We start from the raw sequence: 19,283 nt of genomic DNA, 5'->3' as shown, positions 1-19,283 counted from the left end.
AAACAGCAGAAAAGCACAGGGGCGGTTTGAGAATTAATGAGGTGACTCGGTTTAAAAAAAAAAAAAAAAAACCATACACAATCAACGTCATTTTACACATTCATTCCCTAACGAACTGAAACAGAGAGCCCAGCTCTTGCTAAATTCTACCATTCCAGAACCAATGAGTATGGTTCCCCAGAATTCAACAGACACCTTTGATGTCGAAGAGATTTTTTAAGCCCGCTCCAAACGGATGCGTGGCAATCGTTCCGCTCCGGGACGCCCGCGCGTGCTGCACACGGAATCAGCGCTGAGGGGACGCTGCACTTCGAGGATGCGTTTCGCCGGTTACGCACGCAAGCCCCCCTCGCTCCCCTCAGCCGCACGCCTCTCGACACCAGAGAGCAGAAACAGCGCGAGTTACACCGCGGTCTCCGCCCCGCGGGGGAAACGAGGACGTCGCGTCCTCCGGCCTTCCGACTGTTTATCTGCGCTCAACTTACTTAAGCGCTAACGCTCATTCCCCCGTGCGCAGTTTCACAGTTTATAACAAACACGAGCGAAAGTGAACACCGCAGCGCAGCCCAGGAAGGGCGCCGAGGAACCACCCCCGATGACAGATGAGTAATTTCAGATTTTATGCATCGTGGATTCGCGACTGACTGAGGACACGTTAGATCCCTGTCTTTAGTCACGCGCTGCCGTAACATGTAACTTCACCGTTTAGCCACAGAGCGTATCGCTTGATCAGAAGTGATTTCTCTTCATCAGAGAAAATTGTGCTGAACACAACTTCTCACGTATTCATCAGACAAACGGGGAAATGACCAGACTGGAAGCTGGCTGCCAGGGAGTAGGCAGCCAGCTTACCCTGCTTGGATGATGCGATTGCATCAAACAGCTGATCTTCATCACCAGCTGCTTGTAGCATACTGTCACACGCTGTGTGACACCCCTGGGAGGGAGATGTGGCAATTCCAGGTGTGCCCCAGAGTTTGCCACATGGGGAGGGGGGGGGAGAAAGAAAGAAAGAAAGAAAGAAAGAAAGAAAGAAAGAAAGAAAGAAAGAAAGAAAGAAAGAAGAAAGAAAGAAAGAAGAAAGAAAGAAAGAAAGAAAGAAAGAAAGAAAGAAAGAAAGAAGAAAGAAAGAAAGAAAGAAAGAAAGAAAGAAAGAAAGAAGAAAGAAAGAAAGAAAGAAAGAAAGAAAGAAAGAAAGAAAGAAAGAAAGAAAGAAAGAAAGAAAGAAAGAAAGAAAGAAAGAAAGAAAGAAAGAAAGAAAGAAAGAAAGAAAGAAAGAAAGAAAGGAGAGAGAGACAAGACACGCAGCCACAGCCAGGCTTGGTCCCCTTCCATCATTAACCTGCATTCATTCACTTTCTGACCTAGCGATTTCTTTGTAGTTGTTTTGGTTCAAATTGTTTGCCAGGACATACACATCAAACTGCCATTCATACTGCTTCCACTAGATGTGTATGTCCTGGCAAACAATTTGAACCAAAACAACTACAAAGAAATCGCTAGGTCAGAAAGTGAATGAATGCAGGTTAATGATGGAAGGGGACCAAGCCTGGCTGTGGCTGCGTGTCTTGCCTCAATCACAGAAAGGTTACACAATATGTTTTCAAACTGCCACCCATACCGCGTCCACTAGATGGGACCCGCTTGAGCACGGTAAGAGTAAAGGACTGTGCCCCTCTGTACTATATTTGGTGGTTAACCAGTTTCTTACAGGGACCTTCAGTTTGCGAAGGAGCTCAGTACTGTTGGCTGAAAAGCTTGAAGCTGAATCGGGTTTTACTGCAGTAAAATGCACACCATATATAGACAATGAAAAACCATTTCATTCTGTGGCCGCTGGAAACCACTGACAACCTTGACAGGCAGCTACCCGATTTAATCTCCAAAGGGAAATTACACACATAGTGACCTTAATAATCAAAGGCCCACAAAGCAGTTAAACAGACAGCCAGTGATTACGGGATGTCATCGCTTTGTCAACTTCAGACATTTTAATTTTGTTGAACTTTGTGTCAGATAAGTGACAACCGCACATTAACATTGCATTGCCACTTTAAAGACAACAGACAAGAGGGTGGCAGCGTGCCAGAGATCGCGATGCTGTGCGTGTCCCCGTGGCACAGGCCTGCCTCTGCTTACATTTCTCTGCATGAATCCCAGCGTAGGGGTGAGAACGAGGCCAGCGCCGCGCTATAAATCACACAGACCAAGGCCTGCTTGCCCTCTCCGCACGGGTCCACAGAAGCATCGGAGAAGTGAGTTTAGAAAAACTGCCCACCTGCTAATTTTAGAACTGAACGTGGGGGCTATTGTTTTGAAAGTTTTACTTGTTTTATTTCCATGTATATGCATGGATGTGTGAGTGGGCTGTGTGGGTACGGTGCTATGTGTGCGTGTATGCGTGTGTGTGTGTGTGTGTCTTGTGCAGATGGTTGTGTGTATCTACATGTGTGTGCATGTATGTATGTATATATTAATGTGTACATGTATTTTTATATATACATTGTTACCATTATTACTATTATTATTATTATGATGATTATTATAGAATTTTCCTTTATTTTTTCCAAATTGGTCAATGGCATAAAATTGCCATCCTCTTGTGTATTTAACACATTTTTGTTACGTTAACCCAGGCAGCTGATTACAACAGATATACATAGGTGTCCTATTCTATTGCTCAGCTGATAAATTAATACAAATTTGTTCAAAAAAAGAAACCATGCACACTGCAGACCCGGGACCTCAACCTGACCTGGAACTACACAGACACGACTCCATACAAAGCTCATCTCTTCAGCAAGAGCTAGACTCTTTTTCTCTGTTTTGCTCCCAGTTTTTTTAAATCAACCAACAAATCAGCTACAAATTCCAAAGAGCACGGATACACTACAATAATCTTCAAAGACATGGGGAGAAATGGGTAAAAAGCACCCTCAGAAAGCTTACGTATTAACAAAGCATAAAAAATAGTTTAAGAGTTATCTTGAAACTTTTCCAGGTCTGCGATTACTGCATAATTGAGATGAGACACAGAGCTACAAATTATTAATAAGTCTGCTTCTCCAGCACGTTTGCCAAGAGAAGTGAGGATGCTTTTCGTTGCGGTGCGGGTGAAGCGCTTGTGAAAGGCGCACAGCGGCATCCGATGCGTGTTTTTGAAGGCAGGGAGCCCTGAATCTAATTATAAATGATAAAGAGCAGACAATGGTAAACTTCAAAGGCACGTCATTTCCACAGGAATCAAACTCAGGGTTACGGAAAGGGGGGGGGGGGTTGTAAGAATCGCTAAAAAAAAAAAAACTATCTGCATAGTGCATTTCCTCCAGAGCTGTTTCAGGTTAATCGCACGCATCAGACCTGAGAAGCACCGCCACTGTGAAATATTAATGGGAATCGGATCTATGATAGCTTAGCATGCTCAGAGGAAGCCATATTGTCTCTTACCCTCAGACACGAGGACCCGGCAGCAGCCCTGTATCTACAGATGTGCGCGGTAAGCGGTACGCCGGTCTGGATGCATTTCATCACCGCCCAACAGGCTACAGCCCAGCCCTTGGATCCAGTCACTTAACTCTAATTGGTCCCCACCAGTCTGGGTAGGATGCGTCCCTTCCATTCAACCAAACCTGACTTCTCTTATTTGCTTTCCGGCAGCCAGCGGAAATTTAGCATCCCTTCATGCGGAGAAGAGGTAGAACGGGAGCGAAGCCGCTATGCAATTTTTAAAGTGCCTTAATGAGGACTCGGAGAGACCTGAAAGAGAATCCTCAAAGTAGGTTATTCTCTTAAATTCACTCTCCCGTGAGATGGGCGTGGGCGGGTTGAAACGAAGGAGGAGAACGAGGTGATTTATCTCTTGGAGAACCAGGCATTCACCTTGCATTATTAACTCCACAACAACTCTTGAATTATTGTTAGTGAATAACCCATTCCCACTTTTCACAGAAACCAACAAAAAGCTGGTTAGGAAATGAAAAGGCAGTGTCTGTTCTCTAAACAGAGGCAGAAAGGCTCAGCCATCAGCTCAGAGCACTGCGGGGCCTGCCAGTCAGGGAGGCCCCGTGCCCACGCTGCCAGGGCCTCCCTAATGCAGCAGATGCCTCGTCCACACGCGTACGACAAGCGGCGCGAGGCGGGAAAACCGATTAGGAGGAGCGGCTCCGCTCTCCGGCCCTCAAACGCAGTTTGCGCTCGGCAATGAGAAGGGGCCCAGAGAACGGAGCGCAGTGAAACGTAATCTCTTTTGGCCCAGAGAGAGATCCATCTGCCTCCCGTTCCTTTGTTTTGGGCTTTGTTTTGGGTACTGCTCTCGCTGTCTTCGTCCCCCGCCCTTCCAGCATCTTGCTGAGGAACACTCCGGCTCTGCGTTACAGATCTGTGCTGCAGGTCTTGTCGTCTGCGGGTCTGTGCAACGAAGCGCGAACTCATCCGGGAAGCTGTGCGCGCTGAAAAAACAGTTGTTTTTTTGTTGTTTGTTAGCATTGTGATCTGCTCATTGTGAATTAGGACATGTCTGGGAAACTTGGACGAGAGCCGAGTCCTGTCGAACACAAAGGCTAGGCTTCGCTCTGAAATCAGTCAGGAAACTATCCTCCACTGATCACATGTGGTCTTCACTCAGCCGTATAACATTTTACTGAAATGATCACAGTGACATCTGTGTGATCAGCTAGCCTTTGAGGAAACATATACACTCACACACACACACGCATGCGTGCACACACACGCTCTCTCACACACACACGAGATCTCACACACACACACACACACACAAACACACTTACATTCACAGCAAAATAAACAATGCCTATCTTCACACCTTTACAACATTTTCACAATTCAGCACGGCACATTATGAAGCGAGACTGGGCTTAATTCCATTTTAATTCAGCCCATTCAGGAAATTTAATGAAATTAGGCTCATTAATGGAAAACGCCTCAGTCTTTTATTCCACTCGCTGAATTTCAATTCACTTCCTGAACGGACTCCTTGTACCCTGGAGCCAGTCAGAGAATGAACTGGGACTCCCGTGTGAGCTGTACCTGCCCCCCCACCCGCCGCCTGGACATGGCGGTACCAGTGCGTCTGAGGCAGCGAAGGGGAAATCCCTGCTTTCCTTTAGAGAAGTAGAAAATCTATTTTCTGTTTTAAAAAAAAAAAGGCAACACTGAAGCAGCTTATGAAGTCACCCTGACAGACAGGGTGCTTTGGCCTTTTCCGAAGGCCCTTCCTCTCTGTTTGGGGCAGCAGGGAGCCTGGAGGAAGATCAACAGACTGTAAGAGACTGGAGCCTGGCTGCTCAGACTGGCCCTCCCGTGGACAGATGGCGGCAGCCGGGGGAGGGGGGGAGGAGATGAACCGGAATATGGGTGCTCAATATGCTGCAAGACCACGAGGCCCCACAGCGAGCACAGCTTCAGAGTCCAGAAAGATGGCTCTGCAAGAGCAAGGCTGCTGGGGACAGGCAGACGGGCAGGCCGTTTGGGTTGGGAGGTGGGGGTACATGGAGGGGGGGGGGGGGGGTATGGGGGATGACATCATCATCGGCACGCCGTTTTCCTGACCGTGAGCGATTAGCGATTGCAAGTAAAACACAAACGACGATTAGGCCCATTTCCGCCACGGTTGTCATTTAGCGCTTTGACCCAGTCAGGAATAATCAGCATAATCTTTCGATTCTACGCTTGATCCCCGGAAACCCCGTCTTATGCTAATAAGACATTTGAAAGGCGTTAAAAGCTCTACTTCAGGTCTCTCTGATGGCCAGTGTCATCTCTGAGGGTTGGAGTCTTTGACGCACTGTGCACGCACTGGCCGTGAACCTTGTGTGTGGCCTGCAACAAAACCAACGGCACCGGCCTACAGAGCATACACATATTAATGTGTACTTATTTAATGTTGGTACAATGAAAAGAAATTAGACTTTTAATGTCAAGACAGCTAAAGTGAACAGTGTGCATCCCACGCTGGTGTGAATATTTCAGCAGGGAGAGGGGGTATAGTGCACGCCTGTCTAACTTAGTTTGATTAAGCCTGTCGTTATTCTCCAGTGCGTGCCACTGATACAGCGCCACAAATTGCCTCCCCAGGCTGCTCCGCGCACACTCCGGCTCGTGGGCCTGGGGCACGGAGCAGAGCGCTCGCCACCAAAAATAAGAGTCCCCCGAATCTATCCTCAGGGAACCTGGGAGACTTTGCGAAGTCGAGTCTAAAATATCCCTTTTTGCACTTACTCCGCATTTTTTTAAGATGATTAACCCCATGATAGGAGGAAGGGCTCCCCTCACGACTCTGCAGCAGCCATCTGCAGCCGGCAGCAAATGCATAATTGAGTCTGGAGAAGCACAAGCTGAGTGGAAGCGGAAACAAAATGGAAGAGACCTGAGTGCAGGGAAAAGGTGCCATGCACAAGCACTGCAGACCGCCATCTCAAATGCTGTGTTCATACGGGTTAAACCATCATCACATACACCATAACCGCTACACTGTCTGAACGTTGCACATTTAAACTTATGTTCTACAAGAAATGCCAACCGTAAAAAACTTCCCTTTCTGTTTTGTTTGAACATGCTGAGCTGTTGCTCCGTTCACAGACGTGCTCTTACTGTACCAATCCAAGCGCAAACGATTCCGGGGCGCAGCTTTCTCCTATCAACATTTCCCCAATTCTATCACTTTCACAAGCAGCCCAAAGTGGGTTTGCCCATATCTGCAGTAAATCAAAAATGAAACATGCTGAAAACATTTTGAAACATTGCAATACTTAACAGCAGAGAGGTTAAAGGTCACAGGACAGCACGGTGTTGCCAGAAGGTTGTGGGTTCAATCCCCTGTGAAAGCAATGCTGTTGAGAAAGGCACTGCACCTGAATTCCTCAGGAAGATTACCAGGAATAGCAAGTAGCTGAAGCAAATTTAAGGCCCCAGGGATTTTCAAGGCCAGGCTTGACATAGATAAGATACTCTCTAGATGACAGCCAATGACAAGCCTTGATGGCTGAAGGGCCTGCTTTCGTCATGATACATTGTGTACTATGAAACGCACGTAAAGTGCAAGCTGGTGATGTATTAATCTGCTGTGAAAATTACTTCTAATAACATAACAGATAAGAGGACACAAAAAAGGAATGAAAGCAGAAACAGTAATGCTAACTGTGCCCTAGCCATGCACATGCTAAATGGCCTGGCAGAGACTTCCAAGGCAGACAGACCTACATTATGTCCATACAGCCCATTCATGTCAAAGGTCTAGACTCTAGTTCAACCCAATGACCTTTGCCCTCTTTGCCCCGAGCTCAAAGACAGGAAGCGCAGGCCCAGTTAAGACTTCTGCCCACAGACACTCATGCCTACGTGTTGACTCAGTTTCACATATGGACAATGCCCCCCTCCCCCCCCCCCCCCCAAGCCACTGTGGCCGGGCAAACGCATCCACTGGAAAAATGAATCTCCCTCCAAATTTTTCAAAGCAGTTGTGTGGAAAAACCAACAGGAACGTGGCAGGGAACTGAGCCAAGACTACTGGAAACAAAACAGATGGGCGAGGCTAGACTGAGAGGCTAGTGTTCGGAGATGCCTCGTTCCTACTTCCACCTTTCGTTATGTTTCCTGGGATGGCTCCCGGAACGCCCCAGAAGGGTCACAAGGGCCAGTTTGAAGTTTGCATACATAGTGCTACCACATCACCAATTGCTGATGCATTCCCAACAGCCGTATTAATAGAAATTCAGAGCAAGAGGAATGCAGAGAGAAGCCAGAATGCACTCTTAATGAGAAGTGCCCTTTTATCAAAGAGTGCCGTGGACTTATGTTGCTGACATACAAATGCAAATTTAGCAACTCCGGTATCTCGCCTTGCTCAACATTAAATCCAATCTTCCTGACGTAAAGCAGCAATAAATTCTTTTTCCCTTCTTGTTGTTGGGAGCTAAAAGCTAAACACCATATGTTAGGACCTAAAAACCTTAACTCTGAAGGAATATTAAAAAGCTGTTAAAGCACAAAGGGACGGTATTAAAGCATGATCACGTGCCTGCTGACTGTTTGTACCAGCTGCACGTAAAGTGCAGTCCACCGACTCCAGACTGTAAAGAAGCAGTGGCTGGCAGAACAAGCTTCACAAGCTTGTCGGCACCCACAACTCATAAAGGACACTGCAGTAATGGGACCAGCCTACACATACAACTGGGCATTTCAAATTTGGAGAAGAGCAAGAACAAAAAAAGGCATATAAATGGGTCATAAAAGGTAGTATCATATTGCCCATGATCTCATGTGGCAATTATCTGTTTTAAACTTCCAATTCCTCATTTTAATAAACCGCCCTTTACTTACTGCAAACTGCAGCTACATTAACTGAACCTAAATTAAGTGAGTACTCCGCTTTATCTAAGCAAGCACAATTAAAGTCTGTATCATGTTTGGTTTAATAAGCATTTTTTTCCTATAACTTTAGGATGTCCTAAAGTGGAAATAGCAGGGACTGCATTTACTTCATGTTGCTATGTATTTGCCTCAAGCCTTGGTTAAATTTTTTATCCTATCTGAAATCTGTGCTCTTTGGATCATACACAAATCGAGCTTGAGCTGCTTTACCCAAATGGAGATTTCTTAATGTCATTTAGTATCTGTACATCACCAAGAGCAAACTAAAAATTTTCATCTTTGCAACCACCACAAAACCCCATGCAAACACACAGTTACGCAAATATCAACTTTAAAATGGTATTCTTGCTTACAACTGCGCTGGAAAGAGTTTACAAAGCTTAATGGCCTGAACATTTTTTGAAGAAACTAAATTTCTGAGTCTAAAAAGTCTCTTGAGACATACAGCAGAATTTACAGTTTTCTGATTAAATTTATAAGAACAGTTTGCAACCTGTATGTTTTACTATTCTCAAATGCAGCAGGCTGAGTCACACCAATGTGACTCAATTCTACTTGTGCCTGCAAGTTGACAAAAATACTGTCTTACAAAATACAGGACCAATGCCATATCTGACAAATACAGTAGCCAGGTGGTTTAGCACAGCTTGGAATAGCATCCCATGAGTAATGCATGCGATAGCTTAGCGGAAGCAAAGACCAGCGCTCAAGACCAGGCTTAACAGTGCCGGCTGTACAGGTAAAATGGCCAAGGGAGATAGCCAGAATGGGCTTAATGGGCTGTTCTTGACGTGCAATAATTACTGTTATGGGATAATCTGTGTTCCCAGATGGGTAGGAACCACTCAAATGTACATACATCCTATGAAAAAACACACAAAACAGGCGATCCTGGCTAGAAAACTAAATTATGAGTAATCGAGGTGCCCTGTTTATGAACTATGGTTTCAGTGAGTCATTATAACAATTATTCTGTGTAACAGTGGACAGACAATAGTGTACAGTAAATGCCATTCACGAAGAACTGTGTTGTGCTCCTAAGTTATTACAAATGAGTGGCACCATTAATGTGTCCGGCCCCGACTTCAGGCTCCACCCTGGCCAAAACAAATGCTAAACCAATCGTTTCTCGCTATCACACTCCAGGTTGTTCATACCAAAGTCTCTGGACCAATCACCTCCCTTCCTCATGTTAACCATGGCAGAGATGGATTGTGCTGGAGGCTCTGTGAGGGCCCAGGGCCCTACCGTGTTCCCTAGGACCAGATCTGTAGGATCATGGTTCTGCACGGTCTTCTATTACCAGAGCACATAGCAGTGGCTCTGGAAACTGGTGCACTGAGTGACCTGATCAAGAAAGCCAAGACCAAAGTCTTTAAGTACCCAACATTACACAATGCCATCTGACTCCATGGCAGCACAGAAGCTAGAGACACCCTGTACACTGTTGAAAGGTCCGTGGCCATATGGAAACTGAGAGCAATCTAAGGACACTCTCCATCATTTTAACCATCATTTTAACCAACAAAAAGCCACAATGCTGCAAGAAACACATCACAGAAAAGTACTGGACAAATTGCCACACAAAAATAGTGTTATTCAGGCTCATAACAATAGACTCCCAATAAGAAATTGTATTTCACCGAGAAAGCACTTCAATTCAGCCGACCAGCAATGCACTTGCTACAGTGGAGAGATCCTGTCCTTTTTTTGTGGTCCGAACAACAATGCAACAAATCTGTGTTAAACCAACACAGATTCACACAACTCATGAAAGAAATGCAAGTTATTTCCATTTCCTATCCAAAGCTTGGATGACTGAGAACATCAAATGGCAGTCATCTTAAAGTATAGGCATTCAGTTCATAAAATCTCATAAAATCAGTTCATCTGATTTGAAAATGAAAAAATGTTTTTGATTAAACCAGAAATGTCTATAGACTGACACCAGAGATTTATTTTCCAATAAACAGTGGGTTTATTTAAAGACTAGCTGACTGCGTTGTTAAGAGTTGTTTATTTAGTGTTTACAAATGCTACTGCGTATGCTGTGTCACATAACCATTCCACTTAAAATTTTTAACTGATTGGTATCACAAAGCATTTTAGGTGCTGGAGAGAAAGACAGGTCTGTCTAAAGGGGAAATACACCACTTGCACTGCGCTGCCAGTAAAATTACATAACATGTTTAATAATGCAGTACATTTTTGTGCATGAAAGCAGATCGTAACCTTAATTACACCCAAAATAGCCTGCACTTTCTACTGAGAATCTGAGAATTCAGTGGCCATGAAAGCACCAGTGCTTATCGCTCTGTCAATCAAACCACTGCCCCTCCCACAAAAGGGAGAATAAGACCCATAACTACTCACCAATAAATCACAGGTGCCGAATGCATACATCTGTGTGTAGGCATGTGGAATAGAGTAGGTTAGAGACTCTGTTACTGATAGTAAGGGTTCATTGTTTACGGTACACTGCTCTTGCAATTCCTCTCTCAACTCATGCATCCCATATGCTACAAAGTGCCTCGAGGTGGAGCATCTGCAAAGTCTCGAGAATAACGGAAGGATTTGAAATGAAAACATCTATATTCCGCTGATGAGATTTCTCTCTCGATTGTCCGGGTGATGTGGGAGTGAATAAGGTAGCTTAGATAATGATTGGTTCATAGTTTAAAAAACTGAGGGAAATGAGGTTAGGGGTGGGGGCACAGAGACAGGGAGATGAAGAGGACGTATAAATGAGTCTCTCGGCTTCTGAAAAAAATAGTTCAAATCACTTCCCTTTAAACATAATACATTAATTACAACAAGCAAGTAAACGTTGCGAGAGAAAACATTTTGCAAAGAAACAGCCTCGTTTCGTATCATTCTATTACGTATTGTCAGCAAGGTATCCATTTCACATCCGTGGTGCAGGATCGTATGAAATGCTCCCATAAACAAAAATACTATTTTATGCACCAGTGTGTTTTCCTGAAACACTTGGAAAGAAAATATCAAACATTTTTTTTCTGTTTCCAAATGATATTTCCTAGATCGTGTTCATTTTAATTCGATGTGTTGCTTGCTGTGGACGTCATATATTTGTGTACGACTACACGTCTCAATGAACCCACATTTACAATTGCATTCAGTTGTACTTTCTGTAAATCAAAACAGAGACGTGAAAATGTGCTTCCTCGGTCACAAATTTCAACAAACCAGAGTTTAGGCACTGATTTGAAACAGATGGCCGGAACGTCAAACTTAAAAATCTAAACGCTGTTCAATTAAATATTAGCCTCATTTTCAGATAATTTCTGCATGTCCTGCAGACAGAATCGTCTTGTGCATCTCAACTGATGATCTTGCTGATCCTACCGCAAAATGTTTAGTTTGAGTTTACCGTAACACGCGATAATAGAATTCCTTTACATGCACCGAAAATAAAGCAAAGATGACATACCTTTGAAAGCAACCTCCGGGAAATTCAAAACAGAAGTATATTGCAGAAGTCTACATTGGCGAAAAACTGTTCAATGGTGAAATAATCATGTTATCAGTCCAAGTACTACTTAATTCAACATTTCAGCGTTTCAACGGGGACGAACCCCTGTTCTTTCAGTGTGCGTTCTCCAGCGACTTCTCAATGCGGTTTGACGTTTAACCCACACATGCAATTCATTGTCAGAATCCAAACACAGATCCGCGTTCCTGATGTTCCTGAATTAAGTCAAGCCGAACCCCGTTCTTCGGTTCCTGTCCAAAACCAAATCCAGTGTTTCAAAAATCCACAAGGAATCCAGGCATGAATTAGCTATAACCCTAGTCCTGGTTTGTTCCGAAAGAAACGCTGTCCATTGAAAGTGGTGCTGAAAAGGTTCTAAAGCCAGGTGCCATTTGACTGTGGCTCTTCAATGCCACTCGAGTACGGAGCCGCAAATTAGTTGTTTACGGTTTTCAATAAGAATTACTATGTGAAGCCGCTCTACGTTATACTTTAACGCCGAGACAGCGAGGCAATAAAAATGACTGCTTTACCGTCGGACACCTCCCGGAAATTAAGAATAGGGAATTCGGTGCAGGAATTCAACACGTCAATTCGTAGATTTTAAACTCCTAAATATGTACCCAAAGCCACCGCACACATTATTGTGTCAGCTTAAATGAGACTGTACAATTGAGACATCTCTTCATCCTGGAAAGGAACGAATTCCTATAGAACTGTACGTTGGCGAAGGAAAAGCAGACTGGTGGCGCAAAAAAAATTTCCCCAGTCTTTCGATTACTTTTCTGATAGGTTGCTATCCAGTCCGATGTGACCACCTGCTACATAGTTTTAGAGACAGGGTTACTTTTCAGATCAACGCTGACACATTGTGTTTTGTTTTCAAATGATCAAAAGAACCGCCCTGTAAGCTATATTTTAAGATGTTAATATGTCATTTTAATTAAAACTAACAAATAGTCACAGGTGTCCCGTTAAAGGTATATTCTGGTAGCTTTCCAAAAACGGCATCCCAATGAAATCTGGAGAACGTCTTCACTTGAGAAAATATGAGACACCTATTCCTAATCCAGAACTCAGAACGATAGCTCTCAAGAGAGTTTTGCAAGTCAAAATTGAGAAAATGTTCCGTGTATGAGCTATCGGTTACAAGTCGAGGATCTTCCAAAGGAACGGGCAGATTTCTCGCCTTTAACCGAGTGATGGAAAAACGTGGGAAATATACTCCTGTTGATGTTAATCCTCACGAAATTAAAAAAGGCTGCAACCTTTCTGAAGAGGGGGGACAAGATACGACGTCGTAATGACACTGTAAATGGTATTAATTCATATTTTCTATGCTGTTTAATCAGCTTCGCGTTTTGCCAGGCTAGTTCCTCTCAATATAGGATACTCCTTGCGTATGGGAGCGCAGTTGAACCGATGCCGCTCCTACTCCTGCATCTGCTACGACACTAGATATCATAGCGCTGAAATAATGCAGCTGCCGTCTGGGCAGTGAATTACTGCTCGCTGCTGGGTGATCCAAGCCCACATGTTCCCTGGAAAGTATCCACCGAGGAGAATCCAGATCTCTGGTTGCAACGTACATCGATGCAAATCTGTGAAATCAAACGGCAATACGGGTAGATCCCCTTAAACGAAAACTCACAATCGAATGGATACTATTTCAAGAGAGACAATTTTGCACTAGTTGGCCAATTTCCTGCAGGAAGGGGCAGAAACAATGTTTGAGAATATTTTGATATTTCAGTCCCCATTAAGTTACTGCAGGTCGCTATCAACACTACTATCCACCGTATAGTGGAAACAGCATTGTGAGATATCCCGGCGCATTGCGCGAGCAATACTAGCATATTCCTCTCCCGGATCGTTTGTGACTTCGATTCTTTCTAAAGCAGCTTCGTTCATAAACTGGGCTCCAAGCCAAAATATTATTGTTTCAATTAAAGAAAGCAAATGAGCTTAAAATATTAACTGATTGGCAGGAGAATTAACTGCGCAGAAAAAAACAAGCAACTCAAAAATGCAAAAAGATACATTGAAAAAGAGGGTACTAGAAGCAAAGAAATGAGGGATGAGGGCGAAGCATTGAGCTTACATGCACGTTAGCCATTTAATAAAAATGCGCAAACAGGAACAAAAAATGTAACGGGCAATGTGTTTGCTATCGTGTGTCTGTGTATTTTACAGGTGAAAATCCATCCAGACTTATTAATGCCGGTATCGTTTGATTTGTTTACGATAGCATTTATCAGGGGGCAGCCTTTTCCTTTGTCAAAAAATATCAGGATATGGGAGAGGTGAGGTGAATGGGGTGGACGCAGGGGGGGTCACGGCGAAAAGCCCTGCCTGTCTGTCTCGATGTTTATGGATTAGACCGAGAGCAAATGTGCAGAGTGGCTCCTATTATCTGCGCGCAGCCCGCTGTACACACCCTGTAATGCAATATTTATCATGTACATAAATCACAAATCAATTCCTTTTCTCCAGCGTGCGACCGAGAGTTAACACACGTTACTCGTTCGGGAACTGGAGGCGATCAGCAGTTGTATGAAAAACAATTAGATTTCTTCACGGGACACGTATGCTATAGCCTATTAGGAGAAAAGGACGTCACCAACGAGTCATTAAGTGGCATTTCCAGCCTAACACTGGACGGAATATATGATGCTTTACATCGCAACAGCAAAACTGAATATTGGACTAAAATGTAGGCCTACACTTTAGTCTTACTGAGCACTGCATCATTTTAAACTGTAAAGCTAACCGAAATTACCATTAAGTTAAATATTTAGAGCAGCGTCTTTAGAATATTTATTAGGGGCAGAAGGCGTTGTTTCCATGTGCATGCATAATATTTGCCCATATCTCATACAAGAAATTCTCATCAGTGCCACAGTATATATTCCGACGATATCTTATTCATCTAGACCAACGAAATGAATACATCAATTATTTTTGATAATAGGTTTTGTATCCAGCGGCAGAATGAGCAGCGGTATTAAGGCTATGCATTATTCTCTATTTTGCTCCGTGTATTGTTTTAAAGTGCGAGAATTGTTTCAGCATTAGAAACGGAAGAATCGCAGCAGGGTGGACATCGCAGTTATTTCAGGAAGAAAATGTGTGCTGCAGTTTCTCTCCGAGTCAGTGACTAGAATTTTTCAAAAGGTTTAAGGCGCCGACTAGCGCCAGGATTTGCCTTTACCTGCTGTTGATCCTTCCGTCGAAGTTTTAAGCACCACACACCCGGCAGGGTATTTAATATAATTTTTTTTTTTTTTTTTTTTTTTGCACTATTATAGCACAATCTGATTAAAGCACAAAGAGAAAACAGGAGGAAACTAAACTCAGATTCAGATGATGCAAAATAACAACATTCAATAACTGGAGCAAAGAATAACATTTTTAATCCGTGGATTAAAAAAAACTTCAACAGTCTCAATCGAAAAATACCAAATCAACCGCGAAAACAGCGAGAAATGCGTTCTGTCTCGCCATTGGTGTTCATTGTAGCCCATTCCAAATGTAAGAACCAGAACAACATTTCTAATGCGCTGGTAATACAAAGCAAGCCTCCCAAGAATGTGATCAACTGCACTTGTTTTGAAGTTGTATCGTGAAAAAGGATTAGGTCAATTCTGAAATTACACACAAACGCATGCCTAAGTATAAGGATTCACAGTTACTCTCAGTTTTGGTCTTATCCTGAAAATAAGGGATAATATTCTGTAGAAGTGCTGATTCCCAAATGAGTACTGTCTTTTAAATGACTACATTAAGTAGACTAAAATGTAGTGAAAATCAAAGAAAGGTGCACAAAAGACAATGGAGTTAGGAATACATTTGACAGGTTTTGCAAGGATTAACATTATGGACTTGTGCAGAGAGGTGTATTTGCTTGTTTGCAGAGGAGAGCAGTTTGTTGTAGAGTGTGTGTTTGTGCGTGCGTGTCCAACAAATATATGCAGATACAACATCTGAGAGACAGACAATCATGAGCATCGCTGCTCTGTTTTTGAGGAACTAGGATAATCTGGTACATAACAGATTAGGTGTCTCTGAAATAAACAGGAAAACCAATTGCAGTTTCAGAGTGTACATTACATTCGGTCACATACAAAATAATCATCCTGTCATGCTACTGATTTACAGGTTCTGTTATTCAATGCGAAGATTAAACAGCACACGAAGGCACAGAAATCCACCACACTGGTGGCATTTTAAAAAGACATTTATAATGACAATGTGCTCATGTAATCACACTGCATTTACTCCACTTCAACAGATGCGACAGGTCACGCAGCTTTGCGGGCGTGGCTTTCTGTATTGAGATTCCAATCAACCACGTCCTATGCCAATGCAGTCACACAAGTGGGCAGGGTTCAGGCGCCCCTGCGGCTGTTTGCATAAACAGTGGCATACCCCCAAGCAACTTCATGCCAGCTGTTAATCTGCAGTGCTGGTAAACTGACATCTGCAAGCTAGTTTGGATGGCAGGTGGGAGCAAATTGGTTAAGAGGATATATGTGGAACTGCTGTGGTCTGCTGAGCTCTACACATTAAAAACACAGATATAACACTTAAGACTCTAAGACTCTATACGCTGCATGTTGTTCAGGGTCTGTGGCAATCATTATCACAAAAGCCTGTGGGATCAATAGCCAGTTGAGTGATACCAAAGGTTTAAAAAAAGAGGCCCAGACATTAAGAAGTTCAGAGCCAACTTAACTCTAAGGTGCTTATGTGGGATTAAATGTACTCTATCAGAGTTTATTAAACACTGAACATTTTCCCGTGCTCTGTCTATCTGCTTGTCACAAGGATTGGGAGCTAGATGCCCTTTGATAGACTAGTATCCTGTGCAGGGACAAAACTACATATAAACACCATCTGATCAAGTAAATAGGGATAAGCTGTTGCCCAATGATCCACCATTCTCAGACGCAACATACTTGTCATCTGAATAAGATAGTGGCATGTAGGCTGCATTGCACAGAGTACATTATAATACACACCCATCCTCTGCAGGCCCTGGTATACTCACTGGAGATACCCTACCCTACAGAAAGTCCAATTCAGAGATCACAATACTTCGGGTCTCCCATATGAACCAGGCAGTGGGGGGACAAGCAAGTCATATTAAGAGTTCCAAAGAGGCCAAATTTTCAGTGCCAGAATTGCAGGAGCATTGGTAACAAAGGTGCTACATTACTTAACACGGCCAACAGAATAGTGCTTTAAATTATAACAAACTACATCGGTAAAGAGGAACAGGGGTCACAAGCTAAATCTCACATTAACAGGATAGGTGTTAAACACCCAAAAACTACAGCCTCAAAAATGACCCCAAAAAAACGGTTTGTTCTGAGCTTCACAAAGCTAGTGGGACCACCATTCTGAAACTGCTTGTATGCATCGCAAATGCACAAAGAGGCATAGCCTGGTGTCACAAGCACAAAATCTGGACACCCGAGCAATGGAAAAGCGTAATGTGGTTATATTTTCCTCTTTTTCTAATATCTAAACATGTTTTACTTTTGGGGAAAGCCAAAGGATGCCTTCAACCCACATTGGCTGTTTCCAATGTTTTAACATGGCGATGGACCTGTAATGTATGGATAATGTTCCATACACACCGCCAAATTCAACAGTGGTCTCATGAACACGCCACATGACCTCCACAATTACCAGATCTAAGCATGACTGAACATTTATGGAAAGTTCTGGAGCAGTACGCGTAGATTTCCACCACCTTGATCCCTAAAAGAACTGGAGGATTCCCTTACTGAATGGTCCAATATCCAATTACAAAGAGTTTATAACTTGTACGGCAGGATTTTAAGAAGGACAGATGATGTTCTAGAGGTGTAGGGTGGTTCTAGTACTTATTATTTACTTGATATTCATATTTTGTTTGGTCTTTCCATCATTACATCAGCCTATCCCTGTACATAAAGCATGTTGCTTTCTAATATTAGTGAAAATGTTCTTTTGACGATTGACAGCAATTCTATGCAGGAACTGTACTGGCTTTAATATAATTATTAGGCCCAGGCCTCAAATGTATCATAGAATCTCGACAAACTCACGACTCCCCAGCATTACACAAATATTCCTTTAAGCGATTGAGGCACGTGGTTGAAAAGCGCCGGTGTGCGGCTGGTTATAACATTTCTCACTGAGATGCCAATCTAATAAAGGCTTTTTAGCATGTTTCTTCCTGCAACGAGAGTGCCTTCAACTTCAAATAAGCCCAGGTTTACATTTTTTGCACTGAGACATTCTTCCCCGTTTTCCTCCAGACTCTTTTAAGAGGGTAGCATTACTTGCATTTACTTTACATTAGCGTCGAGTGATGTTGTGTATGGATGTTTAAGTATTGTCCAGTTGATAACAAAATAAACTTACCCGTTTCCTTTATTTTCGCAATCATTGGAAGCGGCGAATCTCCAACTTTTAAACGTTCTGCGTTTTCTTTGCTGGCTTCCATGTATGACAATTGGAAAAGTGTAGGCCTACTTCTATTTACCATTGCGTCAGCACGCGCGTTGTTTATTTTTCCGTTTCTTTTAACAACATGCTTATGATTAACTTTTTCCGTGTTTAAATTCAATTTAATACTCATCTGGAAATTGCTTACGAAAAATTTGATTTTGAGAATTTGTCGTTATCTCAAATAATACGAAATGGAACTTGTATTTCTCGTGTCATGGCTTTTTGCATAATGCATATAATAATATGAGCACTTGCGGTTTCGCTCCATTTAAAGGTGCAGATGTAGAGCGATTACCGAGGGGAGGGCCAAGGGGAGGGCACACTAGGAACGTATAGTTTATTTGCACAGCATAATCATAATATAAATAATATCGCCTATGTTTATTTTTATTTTTTGACCAAATAGCGTTTCGTTATTTGTTTTGTAATACTTGTTGCTGCACTTAACTGTAAAAAAAACTTTGTAACTTTGTCATTTTGTTGCTTTGATTCACTTGTCTGATTATAAAGTATCCGTTTAGAGCCAGCCGTGTTTATTTCAAATGATATGGAAAAATGTATTTTAGACGAGAGAGAGAGAGAGAGAGAGAGAGCATAGTCCATAGGGAAAGAGACATTTGCAATGCCACGTGGTGTGGCTTCAATGATAAAGGCTAGCGAAACAAAACCTCCAACCGTTTTGTTATTGCCCCAAATGTCAGGGATCAGAAACAGAGCTACTGTTCACTGCACTCGTGATATGAAACATGATGGCATGCAGTTTTAGAGGGCATGTGGGTGGGTGGGAAGGAGAGCCAGAATATAGCAGTAGCTTTTTGTGGTTTTGCTGTCTAGGTTTTGGAGATGTCAAGAGATTTGATCACCGCCATATTTTGTGTGCACTGACATCATAATACAAGGG

General features: G+C 43.1%; 1 protein-coding gene across 5 annotated transcripts in view; it reads right to left on the bottom strand.

Annotated features, from left to right (window-relative positions):
* LOC118207777 (metabotropic glutamate receptor 4-like) overlaps positions 1 to 18,599 on the bottom strand; it is a 266,491-nt gene extending 247,892 nt beyond the window's left edge. For 3 of the 5 annotated variants that reach the window (XM_035381807.1, XM_035381803.1, XM_035381806.1), the window contains exon 1: positions 11,840 to 13,740. The gene's annotated coding sequence lies outside the window, so the exon portion shown is untranslated. Of the gene's footprint in view, positions 1 to 10,761; positions 10,815 to 11,839; positions 13,741 to 18,295 lie in introns of those variants that run through there. The other 2 variants (XM_035381804.1, XM_035381805.1) reach the window with 2 other exon arrangements.
* Between the last annotated feature and the right edge of the window lie 684 nt (positions 18,600 to 19,283).

Source organism: Anguilla anguilla, chromosome 11 (assembly GCF_013347855.1).
Source record: "Anguilla anguilla isolate fAngAng1 chromosome 11, fAngAng1.pri, whole genome shotgun sequence".
Classification (NCBI taxonomy): Eukaryota; Metazoa; Chordata; class Actinopteri; order Anguilliformes; family Anguillidae; genus Anguilla; species Anguilla anguilla.
The sequence above is the reverse complement of the archived record's forward strand: the minus strand, read 5'-3'. Positions and strand labels throughout refer to the sequence as shown.